Here is a 21,203-nt window from a genome sequence, read left to right as displayed (position 1 = left end):
ACCTCCACTCACATGCTCTGATGGAAATCATGTGTTGGATGTATTTGATATCATTCTACTGATTCTGCTTCAGCTATTACCAAGAGCCCGTCTCCCCAATTAAGGTGCCACCAACCTCCTGTGATGTACAAACACACACACAAACTGGACACACACACACTCCACACTTAACTCAATCCAATCCTGCCCAGGCTGTGTGCATCTGTCTATCAGCACATAAATCAATGGGGCCTTGCGACCTGGGCTTCTGTGGGGGAGTACCAGTTGTACCCTTCTTACTAACCGGCAGCTTTAGTTACACATCAATGAGGGGTGAATAATACATTAGCCAGCATGGCCTATACGTTCCTTCTACTGCTGAAAGGAAGAGAAGGGAAGAAAAAGCGAGAGAGATAAGGAAAAAGAGTGGGAGAGCGGGGGGAGCGAGAGGGGGGGGAAGTAGAGGGAGACATCTCCAGCATCTGCCCCCTTTTCTTTTACGTCCAACCCAGGAGATCCCTCCCTGCTTTGCAACCTGTTTGCCTACAGTATGTCCCCGCTTAATTCAGATTTAAATATGGTATGGGACCATACTGTATGGAATATTCATGTCCCAGCTAAACAACAACACCAGTCCTTGGATATATGAGAAGTGGAGTGATGCATACATCAACTCTGAGTCAGTAGACTCACTTGATCTGAGGGAAGTTGCTGGCAGTGTTCTCTTGTTGTGGGTCAACAGTTACAAGTGACACCCATCCACCTCAGTTTTAATGGCTGAGTGCAAATTGTACAGACAGTGTTCCAGTCAGCTAGATTGTGACTGACCGCCTTGACACAACAGCAAAATAGATTATGAGAGCTTGGGTAAGCTTTCATAACTTATATAAGGTTATATCTGTATTTTTGTAAACATTTTGTTCGCCTTGTTCTGTTCAATGTCCTCTACCTATATTGTACTCTAAATACCCCAATTCATGTTGTGATGTTCAAAAGAATACAAGATAAGAATGTCTGACACCATTCAAACCAATGAGGTTCGGAACTTGAAAGCCAGTTATCTCAGAATCATCTTTTTGCAGATAGAACCTTATAGTCCCAAGCTCTCGATTAGTTAGGAGCCCAGACAGACAGACAAACACAGACAGACTGTCCTGTACTCCCTGTTCACCCACGACTGCATGGCCAGGCACGACTCCAAAACCATCATTAAGTTTGCAGACGACACAACAGTGGTTGGCCTGATCACCGACAACGACCAGACAGCCTATAGGGAGGAGGTCAGAGAACTGGCCGGGTGGTGCCAGAATAACAACCTATTCCTCAACCAAGACTAAGGAGATGATTGTGGACTACAGGAGAAGGAGGACCGAGCACGCCCCCATTCTCATTGACGGGGCTGTAGTGGAGCAGGTTGAGAGCTTCAAGTTCCTTGGTATCCACATCAACAACAAACTAGAATGGTCCAAACACACCGTCGTGAAGAGGGCACGACAAAGCCTATTCCCCCTCAGGAAACTAAAAAGATTTGGCATGGGTCCTGAGATCCTCAAAAGGTTCTACAGCTGCAACATTGAGAGCATCCTGACTGGTTGCATCACTGCCTGGTACGGCAATTGCTCAGTCTATGACCGCAAGGCACTACAGAGGGTAGTGCGTACGGCCCAGTACATCCCTGGGGCTAAGCTGCCTGCCATCCAGGACCTCTACACCAGGCGGTGTCAGAGGAAGGACCTAAAAATTGTCAAAGAACCCAGCCATCCCAGTCATAGACCGTTCTCTCTACTACCGCATGGCAAGCGGTACCAGAGTGCCAAGTCTAGGACAAAAAGGCTTCTCAACAGGTAATCAAATGGCTACCCGGACTATTTGCATTGTGTGCCCCCCCCAACCCCTCTTTTTACGCTGCTGCTACTCTCTGTTTATCATATATGTATAGTCACTTTAACCATATCTACATGTACATACTACCTCAATCAGTCTGATTAACCGGTGTCTGTATGTAGCCTCGCTACTTTTATAGCCTCGCTACTGTATATAGCCTGTCTTTTTACTGTTTTATTTCTTTACCTACCTATTGTTCACCTAATACCTTTTCTGCACTATTGGTTAGAGTCTGTAAGTAAGCATTTCACTGTAAGGTCTACACCTGTTGTATTCGGCGCACGTGACAAATAAACTTTGATTTGAGACAGACACAATGCCAGACAGAATGCCAGACAGAATGCCAGACAGACAGACAGAATGTCTGACAGACAGACAGAATGCATGACAGACAGACAGACAGAATGCATGACAGACAGACAGAATGCCTGACTGACAGAATACCTGACATACAGACAGACAGACAGACAGACAGACAGACAGACAGACAGACAGACAACATTCCACGCATACACAGCCAAGTTCTCTCAACGGATACAGAGAAAGATTTGAGTCAGTGTGTCTGGTCTGGCTCCCTAAGTGCTGTGTGATTTATTCGTCCTCATTTGCTGTCACGGGCCCCTAGCTATCTCTGTGTCGTGGCGATGCACCAGAGCGATTTAACTTAAACATTACAGTGATCGTTCCAAATGCATCGGTATTTACGAGCAAACTTTTTAAGAGTGTTTCTCAAACAAGCACATAGAGAGAACGTTCACTATGTGTGTCTTTAGACAATGTGTCGATACTGATAAGAACAAAAGGATATTGCACACTGCTCTCGGATCAGCTTTCTCCATTCGAATGTACCTGAGAATTATTCCACAATATTGACGACGGATCAGCTCCTAGAGAGATATTACCACCTATGGCTGCAAGTAGGCTATTGAGGTGGCTTATTATGCTTACCCAATAATAATGCACTAAATCACAGATTGTGGCACATTATTGCGCACATGTTGTCACACATCATGAAATACATTGAGGCAGAAAATTATAGACAGTAGCCTAGTCGCAAAATAGAACTCTATTGATTGCACATGACATTGATTTCAATATGATTGAAATAGCCTATATATGACCATGCAGCCTATGTATCTTTTAATGCAGTCATCAACATTTTCATTTGAAGCATAATTGTGTCCTTTAATTGTTTGAAACAATTGGAAATACTTTGGCAAATTTGTATTTGTAGTTATCGGAGGTCACAGTCAGAGAGACACCTAGCCTGAATATCTTGATTCTATTTTTAATGGCGATTTTCTCTGAAGTAAGTGACGTGGAAGGGCAAAAAAGCATCTAACAATGCACTTTGGCTGCTCTACGAGTGGTCTGGATCACTCGTAGATGTGCAAAGGTTTTTAGGAGCCACGTTACTAATGAAAATACATTGTAAGATGGTTCTAATGATGATCTTAACACAATGAAGGCTCTGTAAAGGAGGCCCAGACCAGATAGAGAGTAGAGACTGAAAACACAGTTCTGGGATCTGGGATAGGGGACTCAGGTATGGCAAAACTGCACTGCAAAGTCATCTTGGAAGGTTGGGCACAAATGTACATGGTATGGTTCGTTCTCTCTCTCTCCCTGCCCCCCCTCTCTCCATGTTCCTCTCATTATCTCTCTCTATCTCTCTCCCTCTCTTTGTCTTTCTCTTTCCCTCTTTCTCCTTGTCCCTCTCTCCCTCTCTGGGTTTCTGGCACTTTAGCGATGGGCCTCAGAGCTAAAGAGGCAAAGCCCATTCGGAAAGGTCTAACGAGTCAAGTTATTATAGCAGCCAAGTGTGAGATTAATTAACTGAGTGGCGATTAGGAATAGAGCAGACAAGATCTCCTAAAAGTAACGCTGGGGAGTGCTAGAAACAAATCAACGTGATTTATCTCGCAGAGCCATTTGGGAGAAGAAAAACAAAATAACCATAAATAATAATGATCTTCCCTCCTCTGAAAGTTAATGACGCCAAATGGCAAATACATTTTTTTGGCCAACGAAAAGTCCTCAAAAAGGAGGAAATAAATATATAAATCCCTCATAATTAACCCGCAGCTGTTTGTCATCATAGGCCATTAAGTATATAGAGAGAGAGAGAGAGAGAGAGAGAGAGAGAGAGAGAGAGAGAGAGAGAGAGAGAGAGAGAGAGAGAGAGAGAGAGAGAGAGAGAGAGAGAGAGAGAGAGAGAGAGAGAGAGAGAGAGAGAGAGAGAGAGAGAGAGAGAGAGAGAGAGAGAGAGAGAGAGAGAGAGAGAGAGAGAGAGAGAGAGAGAGAGAGAGAGAGAGAGAGAGAGAGAGAGAGAGAGAGAGAGAGAGAGAGAGAGAGATGCCATGCGTGAAGGAGAGGGAAGGAGGGAGAGGCAGAAAGGGATAAGAGGAAAGGAGATGCCAGGAACCCTGCTTAGGTTTGTTTAATCAAACCAAGTTGTGTGCGTGTCATGTGTCTGTAACACAAATTCTGTAGAGCATGTGGTGTATGCCTCTAAATGTGTGTGTGTGTATGGTTACCTGTGTGTATGTGTGTGCCTGCCTGTGCGTGTCAGCCTCCTTAGCCGACTGTGTGTATGCGTGCACATAGGTGTGAATGTATGTGTGTGCGTGTGTTTCAGAGCATGTGTCAGCAGCCAGCAACACAGCCCTAAAGCCTTGACCCGGCTGGCTGCGTTCCTTCCTCTAACTGCCCTAACCTTGCTTTTGTGCTCCTGACCTGAATGGGTAATGAGTGAGCAGGTAAACACGAGCCCTCTCTCACATTTAATTCTATAAATGTTGCACCCGAGAAGGGACTTCTGTTCTGTGACTGAGTGACTCTCTTGCAATGCGTGAGCCTAAAACCTGGCTGATTTTCTCTCTCTCTCTGTCTCCCTTCTTTCTTTCTTTCTTTCTTTCTTTCTTTCTTTCTTTCTTTCTTTCTTTCTTTCTTTCTTTCTTTCTTTCTTTCTTTCTTTCTTTCTTTCTTTCTTTCTTTCTTTCTTTCTTTCTTTCTTTCTTTCTTTCTTTCTTTCTTTCTTTCTTTCTTTCTTTCTTTAATGATCTTAATGTGAGAACCGCCTGTCGAGCTCTGGCTAGCTAGCTCACACCGAGGCTATCGCCTCCCCTGGAGCTCCTTAGCAGCCTGTTTGAAAAAGAAAGGGATAGAAATACAGAGGAAAAAACATGTATAATTACTCATCTATTACACTGTGGTAAAGCTGGACCTATTAGGATTGATTTTTTCTTCTTCCCTATCCCAGGTACATGAGGACATACCTCGGAAATTAACATCGTTCACGGGTGAGAATTGACTCAAACATTTGCTGGCACGTCTTAATAAATCAACTTCAGTTGCTCGGATAGTCTCATAGTTCCTCCTTAAAAGCTTGAGAGCCCATGCATTTCACATTCTGGTCTTTTCTTGTTTTGTTTATGTTACTCAAGAGGGACGCCAAACCAGAGGAAAAATTAAATAAAAACATGTTAAAACCTCAAGGGTTTTGAACTGTCCATGGTATATTTTCGACCATTATAAAGTAATTGAAAGCCACTGGTATGTGGAAAATGTGCAACCACCACATCACGGCTGTCCACTGCAGACAACCAGCTGTTCAAAGAAATGTTGAAGCAGCGATCGCTAATTAGATTGAACACAATCATTACACAGTACTTTACAAGGGGACTGTAAAGACTGTAAGACAATCCGATATGTTGGCATGATGGCTATATCAAAAGCTGATACTCATAACGGCAGTTATAAAGAAAGAATAGATATCTATTCATACAGAACAGTTAAGCTGGAAGTTAAGCCCTCTTTTTAATTTAGAGTCAGTCCCCATTCAGACTCACTGCTTTTCTTTTATACCCGGACCGGCTTCCGGAATTTTCTGTGTTAAGCTACACAGAGGACAAGCAGGATTTTGTCATTGTGTGGACAAGCCGGTATCGGTGTGTGTTTGTATGTGTGTTTGTGTGTTTGACTGTGTGCGAGCGTGTATAAATTGGGGCATGTACTGTATCAGGGATGGCCGTCATCTATGTGTGGGTACGAGTGTGTATGTGCACGGTGGTTCACATTCTCATGTGATAGCAGCACACTGTTTGTTGTGCAAGTTGCTGACTCACAAACCAGGTGGAACCTCGCATTAGCATGGGAAGTAACCTTCACAGACAGTGCATGTCAGACTATGTCCCAAGTTCTCCCTGCGCAAGCAGAAGGATGGTATGTGTGTGTGCATGCATGTCCAGTGTCTGCATGAGTGTGTTCTTGAGGGACTGCCATACATATGAGAGAGAAAGCTTCAAGTTTTTCAGCGTAGACATCACTGACGATCTGAAATGGTCCACCCATACAGACAACGTGGTGAAAAAGGCGCAACAGCAACTCTTCAACATCAGGAGGCTGAAGAAAATTGTCTTCGCCCATAAGACCCTCACAAACTTTTACAGATGCATAATTGAGAGCATCCTGTCAGGCTGCATCACCGTCTGGTATGGCAACTGCACCGCCCGCAACCGCAGGGCTCTCCAGAGGGTGGTGTGGTCTGCCCAACGCATCACCGGGAGCACACTGCCTGCCCTCCAGGACACCTACAGCACCCGATGTCACAGGAAGGCCATAAAGATCATCAAATACACCAACCACCCGAGCCATGGCTTGTTCACCCCGCTATCATCCAGAAGGCGAGGTCAGTACAGGTGCATCAAAGCTGTGACCGAGAGACTGATAAACAGCTTCTATCTCAAGGCCATCAGATTGTTAAATAGCCATCACTAGCCGGCTACCACCCGGTAACTCAAACCTGCACCTTAGAGGCTGTTGTCCTATATACATAGACATGGAATCACTGGTCACTTTAATAATGGAACACTAGTCACTTTAATAATGTTTACATACTGCTTTACTCATTTCATATGTATATACTGTATTCTATTCTACTGTAAGTTACTCTATGCCACTCTGACATTGTTCGTCCTAATATTTATATATTTCTTAATTTCATTATTTTACTTTTGCATTTGTGTCTATTGTTGTGAATTTTTAAATTTTACTGCACTTTTGGAGCTAGGAACACAAGCATTTTGCTACACCCGCAATAACATCAGCTAAATATGTACATTTGACCAATAACATTTGATTTGAATTGATTTAAGAGGGAGACAAGCCACGGGCAATGCAACCACACAGAGAGTCTGTGTTCCCCATTCCCCTAGGATAGCTGTGGTGCAATCTGCTATCATATTTTCATATATTTTGTCTGGGACCCATCCGGGCTAACTGTTAATACTGCTGCTGTAGTCAATATAATGAATGTTTTGCCGGGTAAGCAGAGTTTTTTTTATTTAACCTTTAACCTTTATTTATTTATTCAGTCAAGAACAAATGCTAATTTACAATGACGGTCTACCAAAAGGCTTCTAGTGGGGACGGGGGCTGGAATTAAAAATGTAGGACATAACACACATGATGACAAGTGAAACACCACAACACTACATACAGAGAGACCTAAGACACCAACACAGCATGGCAGCAACACGTGACAACACAGCATGGTAGCAACACAACATGATAACAACATGGTAGCAACGCAACATGGCAGCAGCACATGGTAGCAAAACATGCTACAAACATTATTGGGCACAGACAACAGCACAAGAACATACAGACAAGTATACAGTGGGGGAAAAAAGTATTTGATCCCCTGCTGATTTTGTACGTTTGCCCACTGACAAAGAAAGGATCAGTCTATAATTTTAATGGTAGGTTTATTTGAACAGTGAGAGACAGAATAACAACAAAAAATCCAGAAAAACGCATGTCAAAAATTTTATAGATTGATTTGCATTTTAATGAGGGAAATAAGTATTTGACCCCCTCTCAATCAGAAAGATTTCTGGCTCCCAGGTGTCTTTTATACAGGTAACGAGCTGAGATTAGGAGCGCACTCTTAAAGGGAGTGCTCCTAACCTCAGTTTGTTACCTGTATAAAAGATACCTGTCCACAGAAGCAATCAATCCATCAGATTCCAAACTCTCCACCATGGCCAAGACCAAAGAGCTCTCCAAGAATGTCAGGGACAAGATTGTAGACCTACACAAGGCTGGAATGGGCTACAAGACCATCGCCAAGCAGCTTGGTGAGAAGGTGACAACAGTTGGTGCGATTATTCGCAAATGGAAGAAACACAAAAGAACTGTCAATATCCCTCAGCCTGGGGATCCATGCAAGATCTCACCTCGTGGAGTTGCAATGATCATGAGAACGGTGAGGAATCAGCCCAGAACTACAAGTAGGATCTTGTCAATGATCTCAAGGCAGCTGGGACCATAGTCACCAAGAAAACAATTGCTAACACACTACGCTGTGAAGGACTGAAATCCTGCAGCGCCCGCAAGGTCCCCCTGCTCAAGAAAGCACATATACATGCCCGTCTGAAGTTTGCCAATGAACATCTGAATGATTCAGAGGATGAAAGTGTTGTGGTCAGATGAGACCAAAATGGAGCTCTTTGGCATCAACTCAACTCGCCGTGTTTGGAGGAGGAGGAATGCTGCCTATGACCCCAAGAACACCATCCCCACTGTCAAACATGGAGGTGGAAACATTATGCTTTGTGGTTGTTTTTCTGTTAAGGGGACAGGACAACTTCACAGCGGGGCCATGTACCGTCAAATCTTGGGTGAGAACCTCCTTCCCTCAGCCAGGGCATTGAAAATCGGTCGTGGATGGGTATTCCAGCATGACAATGACCCAAAACACACGGCCAAGGCAACAAAGGAGTAGCTCAAGAAGAAGCACATTAAGGTCCTGGAGTGGCCTAGCCAGTCTCCAGACCATAATCCCATAGAAAATCTGTGGAGGGAGCTGAAGGTTCGAGTTGCCAAACGTCAGCCTCGAAACCTTAATGACTTGGAGAAGATCTGCAAAGAGGAGTGGGACAAAATCCCTCCTGAGATGTGTGCAAACCTGGTGGCCAACTACAAGAAACTTCTGACCTCTGTGATTGCCAACAAGGGTGTTGCCAACAAGGGTTTTGCCACCAAGTACTAAGTCATGTTTTGCAGAGGGGTCAAATACTTATTTCCCTCATTAAAATGCAAATAATTTTCTAACATTTTTGACATGCGTTTTTCTGGATTTTTTGTTGTTGTTATTCTGTCTCTTACTGTTGAAATAAACCTACCATTAAAATTATAGACTGATAATTTCTTTGTCAGTGGGCAAACATACAAAATCAGCAGGGGATCAAATACTTTTTCCCCTCACTGTACATCACGCGAAGCAGCCACAAGTGTCAGTAAGAGTGTCCATGATTGATTTTTTTATTTATTTTTATTTATTTAACCTTTATTTATTTAGCCAAGTCAGTTAAGAACAAATTCTTATTTACAATGATGGCCTAACCCGGTCAAACCCTAACCCGGACGATGCTGGGCCAATGGGACTCACAGCCGGTTATGATACAGCCTGGAATCAAACCAGGGTCTGTAGTGACGCCTCTGGCTCTGAGATGCAGTGCCTTAGACCGCTGCGCCACTCGGGAGCCCCCCTTTGAATTTTGCAGCTCGTTCCAGTCGCTAGCTGCAGCGCACCGCATAAGCAGAGAGCAATCTAGGAGAAGATCGAAGAGGAGAGGGAGATGGTTCTCTGGGCTCCTGCAGACTGCAGTAGGAGTCCACACCGATCGGAGAGAATCTTAAACACTAACACTCAAGGCCACCTCGCCACCAACCTCCGCTGTTGTAATGAAAGGAACACAGAGATAGGGGAGTCTCTCTCTCTCTCTCTCTCTCTCTGAGTATTCTGGTGCCTTGTTTTTGTATTTTTCTCTCAATCTCCACCTCCTCCTCTTTCTCTTGGCTCCCTTCTTCTTTCCCATTTTTTCTCTCTCACATTCTCCCATCTAGAGAGACTTGTAAACAGCATTAGTAAACTAAATGCCTTTAATGTGTTTTTTCACAGCCACACCCAACACTGGGAAAGTATATGGCAATACATTGAATGCAGCTTTATATGCAATGTGTGGCTTTATGGGCTCATGTAGCGGTTTTAAAATGTGCAATGGCCACATATCAAGCTCTGTCACATAGGCCTATTCAGCTTAGTGATAAATATATATACTATATATATATATATAAATATACACTGCTCAAAAAAATAAAGGGAACACCTCAACAACACATCCTAGATCTGAATGAAAGAAATAATCTTATTAAATACTTTTTTCTTTACATAGTTGAATGTGCTGACAACAAAATCACACAAAAATAATCAATGGAAATCCAATTTATCAACCCATGGAGGTCTGGATTTGGAGTCACACTCAAAATTAAAGTGTGTGGCCTCCATGTACCTGTATGACCTCCCTACAATGCCTGGGCATGCTCCTGATGAGGTGGCGGATGGTCTCCTGAGGGATCTCCTCCCAGACCTGGACTAAAGCATCCGCCAACTCCTGGACAGTCTGTGGTGCAACCTGGCGTTGGTGGATGGAGCGAGACATGATGTCCCAGATGTGCTCAATTGGATTCAGGTCTGGGGAACGGGCGGACCAGTCCATAGCATCAATGTCTTCCTCTTGCAGGAACTGCTGACACACTCCAGCCACATGAGGTCAAGCATTGTCTTGCATTAGGAGGAACCCAGGGCTAACCGCACCAGCATATGGTCTCACAAGGGGTCTGAGGATCTCATCTCAGTACCTAATGGCAGTCAGGCTACCTCTGGTGAGCACATGGAGGCCTGTGCGGCCCCCCAAAGAAATGCCACCCCACACCATGACTGACCCACTGCTAAACCGGTCATGCTGGAGGATGTTGCAGGCAGCAGAACATTCTCCACGGCGTCTCCAGACTCTGTCACGTCTGTCATGTGCTCAGTGTGAACCTGCTTTCATCTGTGAAGAGCACAGGGCGCCAGTGGCAAATTTGCCAATCTTGGTGTTCTCTGGCAAATGCCAAACGTCCTGCACGGTGTTGGGCTGTAAGCACAACCCCCACCTGTGGACGTCGGGCCCTCATACCACCCTCATGGAGTCTGTTTCTGACCGTTTGAGCAGACACATGCACATTTGTGGTCTGCTGGAGGTCATTTTGCAGGGCTCTGGCAGTGCTCCTCCTGCTCCTCTTTGCACAAAGGCGGAGGTAGCGGTCCTGCTGCTGGATTGTTGCCCTCCTATGGCCTCCTCCTTGTCTCCTGATGTACTGGCCTGTCTCCTGGTAGCGCCTTCATGCTCTGGACACTATGCTGACAGACACAGCAAACCTTCTTGCCACAGCTCGCATTGATGTGCCATCCTGGATGAGCTGCACTACCTGAGGCACTTGTGTGGGTTGTAGACTCCGTCTCATGCTACTACCAGAGTGAAAGCACCGCCAGCATTCAAAAGTGACCAAAACATCAGCCAGGAAGCATAGGAACTGAGAAGTGGTCTGTGGTCACCACCTGCTGAACCACTCCTTTATTTGGGGTGTCTTGCTTATTGCCTATAATTTCCACCTGTTGTCTATTCCATTTGCACAACAGCATGTGAAATTTATTGTCAATCAGTGTTGCTTCCTAAGTGGACAGTTTGATTTCACAGAAGTGTGATTGACTTGTAGTTACATTGTGTTGTTTAAGTGTTCCCTTTATTTTTTTGAGCAGTGTATATATATATATATATATATATATATGAGAGAGAGAGATGTGACCATATTAGAGATACATATTTCCCACAGATCCACAAAGAATTCGAAAACAAACCCAATTTTGATAAATTCCTATATCCACTGGGTGAAATACCACAGTGTGCCTTCACAGCAGCAAGATGTGTGACCTGTTGCCACAAGAAAAGGGCAACCAGTGAAGAATAAACACCATTGTAAATACAACCCATATTTATGTTTATTTATTTTCCCTTTTGTACTGTAACTATTTGCACATCGTTACAACACTGTATATAGACATAATATGACACTTGAAATGTCTTTATTCTTTTGGAACTTCTGTGAGTGTAATATTTACTGTTAATTTTTATTGTTTATTCCACTTTTGTTTGTTATCTACTTTACTTGCTTTGGCAATGTTAACATATGTTTTCCATGCCAATAAAGCCCTTGAATTGAATTGAATTGAATTGAATTGAATTGAGAGAGAGAGAGAGAGAGAGAGATGGTTTGAGTATAGGTGAACTAAGGGGAGATTCTTGCCTCTTGGATTATATTGGTTGATAAAGCATTTTGCGTGTTTGTTTGTGATCTAAATATGTCGGGACGGTGTCACTGAGGTTTGGCACAACCGTAACCCACACACTTAAAAGCTAAAATCCCTGTAATAGAGAGGCGCCAGTTGAATGTATACACACACATATTTCATGCATCCATGTACACACACACAGGCAGGCAGGCAGGCAGGCAGGCAGGCAGGCAGACAGACAGACAGACAGACAGACAGACAGACAGACAGACAGACAGACAGACAGACAGACAGACAGACAGACAGACAGACAGACAGACAGACAGACAGACAGACAGACAGACAGACAGACAGACAGACAGACAGACAGAACTAGCCCCGGGGCTTGAGGCCTCATATATATTCCTGTCCACACTTCCTCATATGGCTCTTATCAGGGCTTGTTAACGGCGAGCAGCTTTGCTCATTAGCTAGATCTACTGAGAATTCATCAGAAGCCGTTTGGGCCAGACAAAGAAACAAATCAAAGCATATCACTACGCCCTTATCTTATCCAATAAATTACTCCACCACCCTATTCCCCTTTCCGGAAACACATTTAACCCTTTAGACCCCAATAGAATTCTAAAATAGTTTTGTAGATTACTTAGAATTTTCAAGATTAAGCAATTTTTCTCAAACATTTTCATACAGACATAGCTCAAAAATAAAGAACAAATGACAATTACAAATTAACTTTCTCTTCTTTAATATGACACCACATTCATGTCAATAGGAATAACACTCATTGTGTTTTCCATTGTGTAAAGACACTCACTATTACGCACTCAAAATGAACAATGCATAATATATTATACTTATAAATATTGAACAAATAATCAAAAATGTGACCAGAGGACAATATTCAGAAATATTCAAAGGAGGCTATTTGATTGACAACGACACTTACTTCTGTAATGATGTAAAAATGCAAACAGCTATTCAGAGACTTGAAAATCTAGATAACCTTTCTCAATAACATGTAGTACAGACCAGGCTTCAAACAAAATGTAGAAATAGTAGCCTACGTTGACAACAATTCAGTTAATTCAATGAATGTATTAGATAGACAGATAACTACTGTTCAGAGACAATCCGAAAAGAAATACACAATTTCCCTATAAGATTTGTAGGACAAATTCTTATTTCACACTGTCACTTTAGTGTTTGCATTTAGCCTACAACATGTCATGGGACTTCTGGAAGCACAGCCCCATTCAGCAAAGTGGAATAGAACATGTAGAGCACACAAAGGGGGCTTCTACACAACTCCCACTCTCTGCCCTGCATCCACTCCAGATGCACACCACACACCCTCTCTTGCGCCCTTCAAACTACACCAGGTAGTGGTTTGAGTGACAACTCGGTCCAAACCTCCTCGTGCCACACTCTTGGCTCACCACTTCCTGCCACTGTAGCCATCCCAAAGTGAATGCACAAGCTGCATTTTGAATGCCTTCAGGGACCAATGCATGCAGTTTCCTGGAAGGGGCCTTTGCAGGGTCCCCCACACTAGTCTACTGACGCCGCCCTCAGGGTACTATACATAGGTAGCAATATGCCACACAACCGCTTTGAGAAGCTATGTAGGTACATGCAGTTTTCAGATCCAAATTCAACAAATGAGACAGACAAATTGCACAATGTAAGCTGTGTGGTACAAGGTGAGACTTAAGAATTTGTTCTTTTATCTGAATTTTTTTATTTACAATGACGGCCTACACTGGCCAAACCCGGACGACGCTGGAACGATTGTGCACCGCCCTAAGGGACTCACAAACACGGCCGGTTGTGATACAACCTGGAATCGAACCAGGGTGTCTGTAGTGATGCCTCAAGCACTGAGATGCAGTGCCTTAGACCGCTGCGTGACTCGGGAGCCCAAGACTTGGGGCAGACACATTCCATGGAAACGTAGGCTCCCATCACTGGTGTGCTCTCCCTCTTCCTCTTCTGTTCCTCCTCCACTACCTTTCAATGTTCCGATCACTCTCCTCTCGCTCCACTCCTGCCTCCTCATCTCTATCCCACCAATCAACTCTAACTCGTCTTCCTCCCTGCCTTCTGCTGCTGGGCCACATCACTTCCCTCACTTTCACTGACCTAGAGGAACAGAGTGACAGAGGGAGAAAGAGAGAGAGAGAAACAGACACACAAACACACACACACAGTACAGTTGAAGTCAGAAGTTTACGATCACTTAGGTTGGAGTCATTAAAACTCATTTTTCAACCACTTCACAATTTTCTTGTTAACAAACTATAGATTTCGCAAGTCGGTTAGGACATCTACTTGCTGCATGACACAAGTACTTTTTCCAACAGTTGTTTACAGACAGATTATTTCACTTACAATTCACTGTATCACAATTCCAGTGGGTCAGAAGTTTGCATACACTAAGTTGACTGTGCCTTTAAACAGCTTGGAAAATTCCAGAAAATGATGTCATGGCTTTAGAAGATTCTGATAGGCTAATTGACATCATTTGAGTCAATTGGAGGTGTACCTGTATTTCAAGGCTTACCTTCACACTCTCTGCCTCTTTGCTTGACATCATGTGAAAATCAAAAGAAATCAGCCAAGACTTCAGAAAAAAAATTGTAGACCTCCACAAGTCTGGTTCATCCTTGGGAGCAATTTCCAAACGCCTGAAGGTACAACGTCATCTGTACGAACAATAGTACGCAAGTATAAACACCATGGGACCATGCAGCCGTCATAATTCTCAGGAAGGAGACTCGTTCTGTCTCCTAGAGATGACTTCGGTGCGAGAAGTGCAACTTAATCCCAAAACAACAGCAAAGGACCTTGTGAAGGAGGAAAAACAGGTACAAAAGTATCTATATCCATAGTAAAACGAGTCCTATATCAACATAACCTGAAAGGCCGCTCAGCAAGGAAGAAGCCACTGCTCCAAAACCACCCCCCCAAAAAAGCCAGACTATGGTTGGCAACTGCACATGGGGACAAAGATCATACTTTTTGGAGAAATGTCCTCTGGTCTGATGAAACAAAAATATAACTGTTTTGCCATAATGACCATCGTTATGTTTGGAGGAAAAGGGGGAGGCTTGCAAGCCGAAGAACACCATCCCAACCGTGAAGCACGGGGGTGGCAGCATCATGTTGTGGGGGTGCTTTCCTGCAGGAGGGACTGGTGCACTTCACAAAATAGATGGCATCATGAGGCAGGACAATGATGTGGATATATTTAAGCAACATCTCAAGACATCAGTCAGGAAGTTAAAGCTTGGTCGCAAATGGGTCTTCCAAGTGGACAATGACCCCAAGCATACCTCCAAAGTTGTGGCAAAATGGCTTAAGGACAACAAAGTCAGGGTATTGGAGTGGCCATCACAAAGCTCTGACCTCAGTCCCATAGAAAATTTGTGGGCAGAACTGAAAAAGTGTGTGCGAGCAAGGAGGCCTACAAATCTGACTCAGTTGCACCAGCTCTGTCAGGAGGAATGGGCTGAAATTCACCCAACTTATTGTGGGAAGCTTGTGGAAGGCTACCCAAAACGTTTGACCCAAGTTAAACAATTTAAAGGCAATGCTACCAAATACTAATTGAGTGTATGTAAACTTCTGACCCACTGGGAATGTGATGAAAGAAATAAAAACAGAAATAAATCATTCTCTCACTATTATTCTGGCATTTCACATTCTTAAAATAAAGTGGTGATCCTAACTGACCTAAGACAGGGAATTTTTACTAGGATTAAATGTCAGGAATTGTGAAAAACTGAGTTTAAATGTATTAGGCTAAGGTTTATGTAAACTTCCGACTTCAACTGTATGTGTTATTTCATAGTTTGGGGTTTTCACGATTATTCAGATTATTCAGAAATTAGAAAATAGTAAAAATAAAGAAAAACCCTTGAATGAGTAGGTTTGTCCAAACTTTTGACTGGTATTGTATGTTTGTTAGACTGATGGGTATTCAGACATCATGGAGCACACAGAAAGACGTTCATAAATCTGCTCATAGATGACCAGCAGAGTTACATTATAACTGTAAAGGCTATATATGGTATACACACCTCAAGACCCATGGTTAGATTACTTAGTTAGCTGGTTGTCTTTGTAGGGAGGGAGTGAGACGATCAAGTGACAGCATCGCTGAGCAAAGCACAATGTTGTCGCCTACACTCAACTCTCGTTTTCCTGCCTGACAGACAACTACAGAGTTAGATAATTAGTTACAAAGCTGGGACAGTTTCCAAATGAATAGCACTGGTAAAAACAGGACAAAACAAGCAACTGGCTATTTAAACAAATTTCACAGCTACTGAATATTTATTTGAGCTCCACTGTGTGGGCTTCTACCATAACACGACAGCTAAGCAAGCTGTCAAATAATTGGAAAACGAGGCAATATATAGCCTATGAATATCTGTAACTAGCAAACATGACAAACCATAACCTAAATCCAATAGATAAATATGAATTACTCTCATCTCTATTTCGTGGCTAGTTAGCTGGTTGTCTGTATGGCTAAAGTAGTGAAAGCAGTGAAAGTGACAGCTTGACATTTCGCGAGCACAGCACACATTTACAGCCACACAACTTTTATAGCTAGCTATCCTGACAGCCAAACCTGACAGCCAAGCGTTGACGGCCGCTATGTGTATTAAAAGGTTAATTAAAGAGAGAAATGTTGTTTGGCGTAGGAGAATGGCTGTGGGGAATGGGTACCAAAGTCAGTGATGTTAAAATGGTATGGTAGAGAGGAGTCGAGAGGTATAAATAGGCAGGATTGAAAGCTGGGTAATGGCCAGTTTGATATTATGGAGCGTGCAGCACGTGGTTATTTTCAGTATCATGGAGGGCTTTTTATAGGATTTTGGAACGTGTACCTGAGAATAAGTGTGTGAGCTTGTCTGTCGCAATTATGGAGTAGTATGAATCAATGAAAATACAGGGGTTGTGGTTACTGTATGTTTAAATATGAATCATAATCCTGGTCTCGTAGCCTGAAGGTAGTGTGAGTTTATACTTAGCTCAACTAACAGCTGTACAGACACACACACACACACACATACACACTTGCAGATACCCACACATTAACACACACACTTGTGGACACACACACACACACAGCGCTCAGATCTCCATTTCCATATGCAGATGCTATGGCAAGGGTAAACTCCTACCTTGGTTTTTTCAACCCAGGCAGTTGAGTCATCGCTGAGAATATCAGATTATAGAATCAAACAGACATACTGGCAGACGAAGACTACTTGAAAACAACTCCCACACCGATTTGAAGATTGATTGATGACTAGACAAAATACAACGCTGTGTTCATGTTTGCTGAAATGGCAAATGTGTGCAATTACTAGACTGAAATAGTAAGACAAACATTATCTCTGAAGAAGTTTAAAAAAGTAAAGAAAAATTAATGGAGGAGAAGTTTAATTGGGTAAAGTGGAATGAAATCCTTTTAAAGGATTGGTTCACGATTTTTGAACCAAATCTCTATTTTTGATGTAAATGTTATGTTAATGAAGGGTCCAGACAATATTTTAGCAATTTTACTTGGTTTTGAGAAACTTCCTCCACCCGCAATTGCTCGTTCTGCAGTATGGTGGCTATGGAAAAACGTGAACAAAGGCTCCAAAAAACCCAAATAGTCCCTAAGAAACGGCAAAGCACTCAGTAATATTGAACAACGTCATATTCCATTATGTGCGACTCGAGCGGTGTCCCCTACCAGCTGTGCGGGCTACACGGAGAAGCAGCACGAGCTACATGGAGAAGCAGCACAGCTGGTAGGGGAAACTGCAGATCAAGCAATGAGGAAGTCTACAGCAGGTAGGAATAGTTTCTCAAAACAAAGTGAAATCACAAAAAAAGTGTCTGGACCCTTCTATAACATGCCATTTACATCAAAATAGAAATTTGATGAAAAAAATGGTGAACTCATCTTTTAAGATCTGGTCCAGTGGAAAGAACTCTTTTTTTTTTAAGAGAGAAAGTTTTATCCCAAGTCTCTCAGAAATCCGAGCCAATGTGTGATTTCCTGTAAGTAGAGCCCAATACATGGCGGATCTAGATGATTTGAAATCACATGGTCTGAATGTCATAAATCAGTTTAGGGTTGAGGATGACTACATCGCAGAGCAGGGGGGAGAGTTTCGGTGGGTGTGTGTGCTTGCGCAGCCCTACAGCGTAACGTCATACGGTGAAACATGGCCATAAAAGCAGTTAGTCTTCTCTTAGACATGTTAGCCTCTCCTTAGACAAGACCTGAACACTATCATTAAAGTCCCGTCATCATCAGCAGTACTGCCCACAAACACGCACACACACACGCACGCACGCACGCACGCACGCACGCACGCACGCACGCACGCACGCACGCACGCACACACACACACACACACACACACACACACACACACACACACACACACACACACACACACACACACACACACACACACACACACACACACCTGGTTTGCAGACAGCCTCCCTAGGGGCTACCTGTTCGTCAGATCCTCTCTGCTCTCTAATTACAGGCCGTAGTGAAAGAATAGGGGGAGTGTAGGGAGGGGGGCTGAGAGAGAGAGAGAGAGAAAGAATGGCAGAAAAGACAAAAGAGACCATTCCACTGGCAATACAGGAACTAGTACAGACTTCATGAGCTCTTGAAAGCACCCACGCACACACACACAAACTACAAAAATCCACACACCAACAGAGGAATATTGTGCTTGAGTCACCCTTTCCCTTCTCAGCTGTTTCAGTTTGAGAACAAGCCCATGTCTGAGACTACTGCACCAATGTGATCAAATCACCAGTCTTCATTTTAACTCCCAGTGGCCACTGCTCCTCTGATGCCTACGTGAACTCAGACCCCCATTCATTCCCTACACTCCCTTTGACGCGACAAACAAAACATGAAGGCCTTTGCTTCTATCCCCTGTTTTCTACTTTACCGTTGCCATCGCTGTCTAGGCTGCCATAGAAATTAAATGTACTAATCACATTTTATCGTAGTCACCACACTGCCACCATTTATTTAACGCTGCATAAAAATGGATAGCCAACCAAGCAATGAGGCAGACAGTCTGAGGAACCTTTAACACTATTAAGTCTGCAATCCATTTGATAAGCCAAGTAAATGAGGGGGCCAACAAACTGTTTTCTCTGAAGACTGTGTTCATTAGTGTAGCCCCGCAGTGAGAGAGCTCATTTGCCCAGCATTGACAGTGGAACCCTGTTAGTACACAGAGGCAAGCGCTCTGTGACAGCCATTGTGGCATGAGTGACAGCAAGTGGCGAGAGTGAGAGTAGGGGGGCTAGGGGCGAGGTGTCATGGGAGGTGGGGTGATTTGGGGGGGAATAGTGGGGTGGGTAGAAGGGGGTCTTTTGGGGAATTCCATAGAGGGCAACAAGGGGAACACCACAGCCACCTACATCGAGCCCGTCGACCAATTACCGAAGCAGGGGGGCTCAGCACAAAACGGGGGTCCCCTCCTAATCATGGCACTCTACCACGGTACAAAGAGAGAGAGAGGCTGCCTGCCCCATTCGAATTTAAATAGGATTTTTCCTCTCTCTCTCTCTATTTTCCTCTCTCTGCCGCGCCCCTCTCCTCTTGGCTTGATAAAAGCAGCAGCAACAAAAGCAGCCTACAAAGCAATTAGGCTAATATAGCACTAATACGTTTAACGTTGGGGGTCCTCTGGTTATTGTTGACACATTTCACTGTTTTGTGGCTAAACAGAGCTGAAGTGTTTGGCGACAGTGCAGGCTTGGCCTTTGTTGAAGCCGAGTTGCCATGCGCCGGTGTGTTTCTCTGGAATGACACAACAAAGGCGCTCAGAAGAGAGAAAAACGATAATTAACTGGCGAAAGAGAAGGACTCGAGACAGAAACGCTGAAGTGTGTGTTCAACGGTGTTTGTTGAAAACAACAAAAAAATCATCAGAATTTTGCAGGCAGGCTAAACTGTGGTGTAGTTGCTGAAAATGTGCTAATTAGAGAATTTGCTAATTAGCTTCAGTGTAACTGAGCTAACACAACATTTATCATTCAGGAAGTCACTGAAACACCAACAAATATCCATTGACATTCCCTACCAAATTAGAAAATATCTCCTCCCGTAACTGAACTGTTGAGGGGTCAACCGTAAAAAGAGGCTACTTGCAAAAAAATAAAAAAAAAAAGTTGTAGGTACTAGCAACAGACTACTAGATAAGCCCTCACCTGTCTTCTCTTCCTAGCCTGGGAGTTAGGTTTGGCCTATGAAACGAGCACACATTCTTCTGGGTCAATAATGGTGCTTTTGCCTCTCCCCCATTCCCTCTTACCCTTTCTTCTTTTTTTGAGATGCCTGGTTGTTTGAACAAAGAAATATTTGAAGAGGCTTGTAACCCTGTGTGTGTGTGTGTGTGTGTGTGTGTGTGTGTGTGTGTGTGTGTGTGTGTGTGTGTGTGTGTGTGTGTGTGTGTGTGTCTGTGTGTGTATTTTTTGGACTCAATAGGAATGAGTGTTTCAATGGCTCCGATGTTATTAGGCCTGCTCTGTCATTAGGGGATTAGAGTATATGGGCCGGCCTTGTCGGGTAGTCTGTATGTGTGTGTGTGTGTGTGTGTGCCTGCCTGCCTGCCAGCCTGTATTTTAATGTGTGTGTGTGTGTGTGTGTGTGTGTGTGTGTGTGTGTGTGTGTGTGTGTGTGTGTGTGTGTGTGTGTGTGTGTGTGTGTGCGTGCGTGCATTCGTGTGTGCATGCCTTCCAGCCTACCTTTTTGTGTGTGTGTGTGTGTGTGTGTGTGTGTGTGTGTGTGTGTGTGTGTGTGTGTGTACACGGCCTGTATGTTAATACATGTGCCTGCATATGTGTTTGTGTGTGTGTGTGATGTCTGTCTATGTCATGCATCCATGTTTCACGGTGTTTATATTCTCTATGTATGAACCAGGGTCAGTGAGTCATGTTTATATCATAGCTTTTGTGTCACTCCTCCTCCCCACCTCTCCCTCACTGTACACAGTGCTGATCTAGGTTGGGTAGAGCTAACCTACATTGTAAATAACACTTTTATTCAGCAATCCCCTATGACTCAGGGATCTTCCGCCCATCCCAGTACAGTATAGGTGGTTGGAAAGCA

At 43.7% G+C, this 21,203-nt stretch overlaps 1 protein-coding gene across 12 annotated transcripts in view; it reads left to right on the top strand.

The window, feature by feature from the left end:
• The window catches only part of LOC106613452 (ephrin type-B receptor 3), a 119,137-nt gene that overhangs the window by 35,999 nt on the left and 61,935 nt on the right, over nucleotides 1-21,203 (top strand). Inside the window, exon 2 of one of the 12 annotated variants that reach the window (XM_045687254.1) lies at nucleotides 5,126-5,165. The exons of the other annotated variants lie outside the window; for them this stretch is intronic. The gene's annotated coding sequence lies outside the window, so the exon portion shown is untranslated. The remainder of the gene's footprint in view (nucleotides 1-5,125; nucleotides 5,166-21,203) is intronic. 12 annotated transcript variants of the gene reach the window in all.

This window comes from Salmo salar, chromosome ssa10, assembly GCF_905237065.1.
Source record: "Salmo salar chromosome ssa10, Ssal_v3.1, whole genome shotgun sequence".
In the NCBI taxonomy this organism is placed as follows: Eukaryota; Metazoa; Chordata; class Actinopteri; order Salmoniformes; family Salmonidae; genus Salmo; species Salmo salar.
Note: the sequence above shows the minus strand (reverse complement) of the source record. Positions and strands in the feature narration are given on the sequence as shown.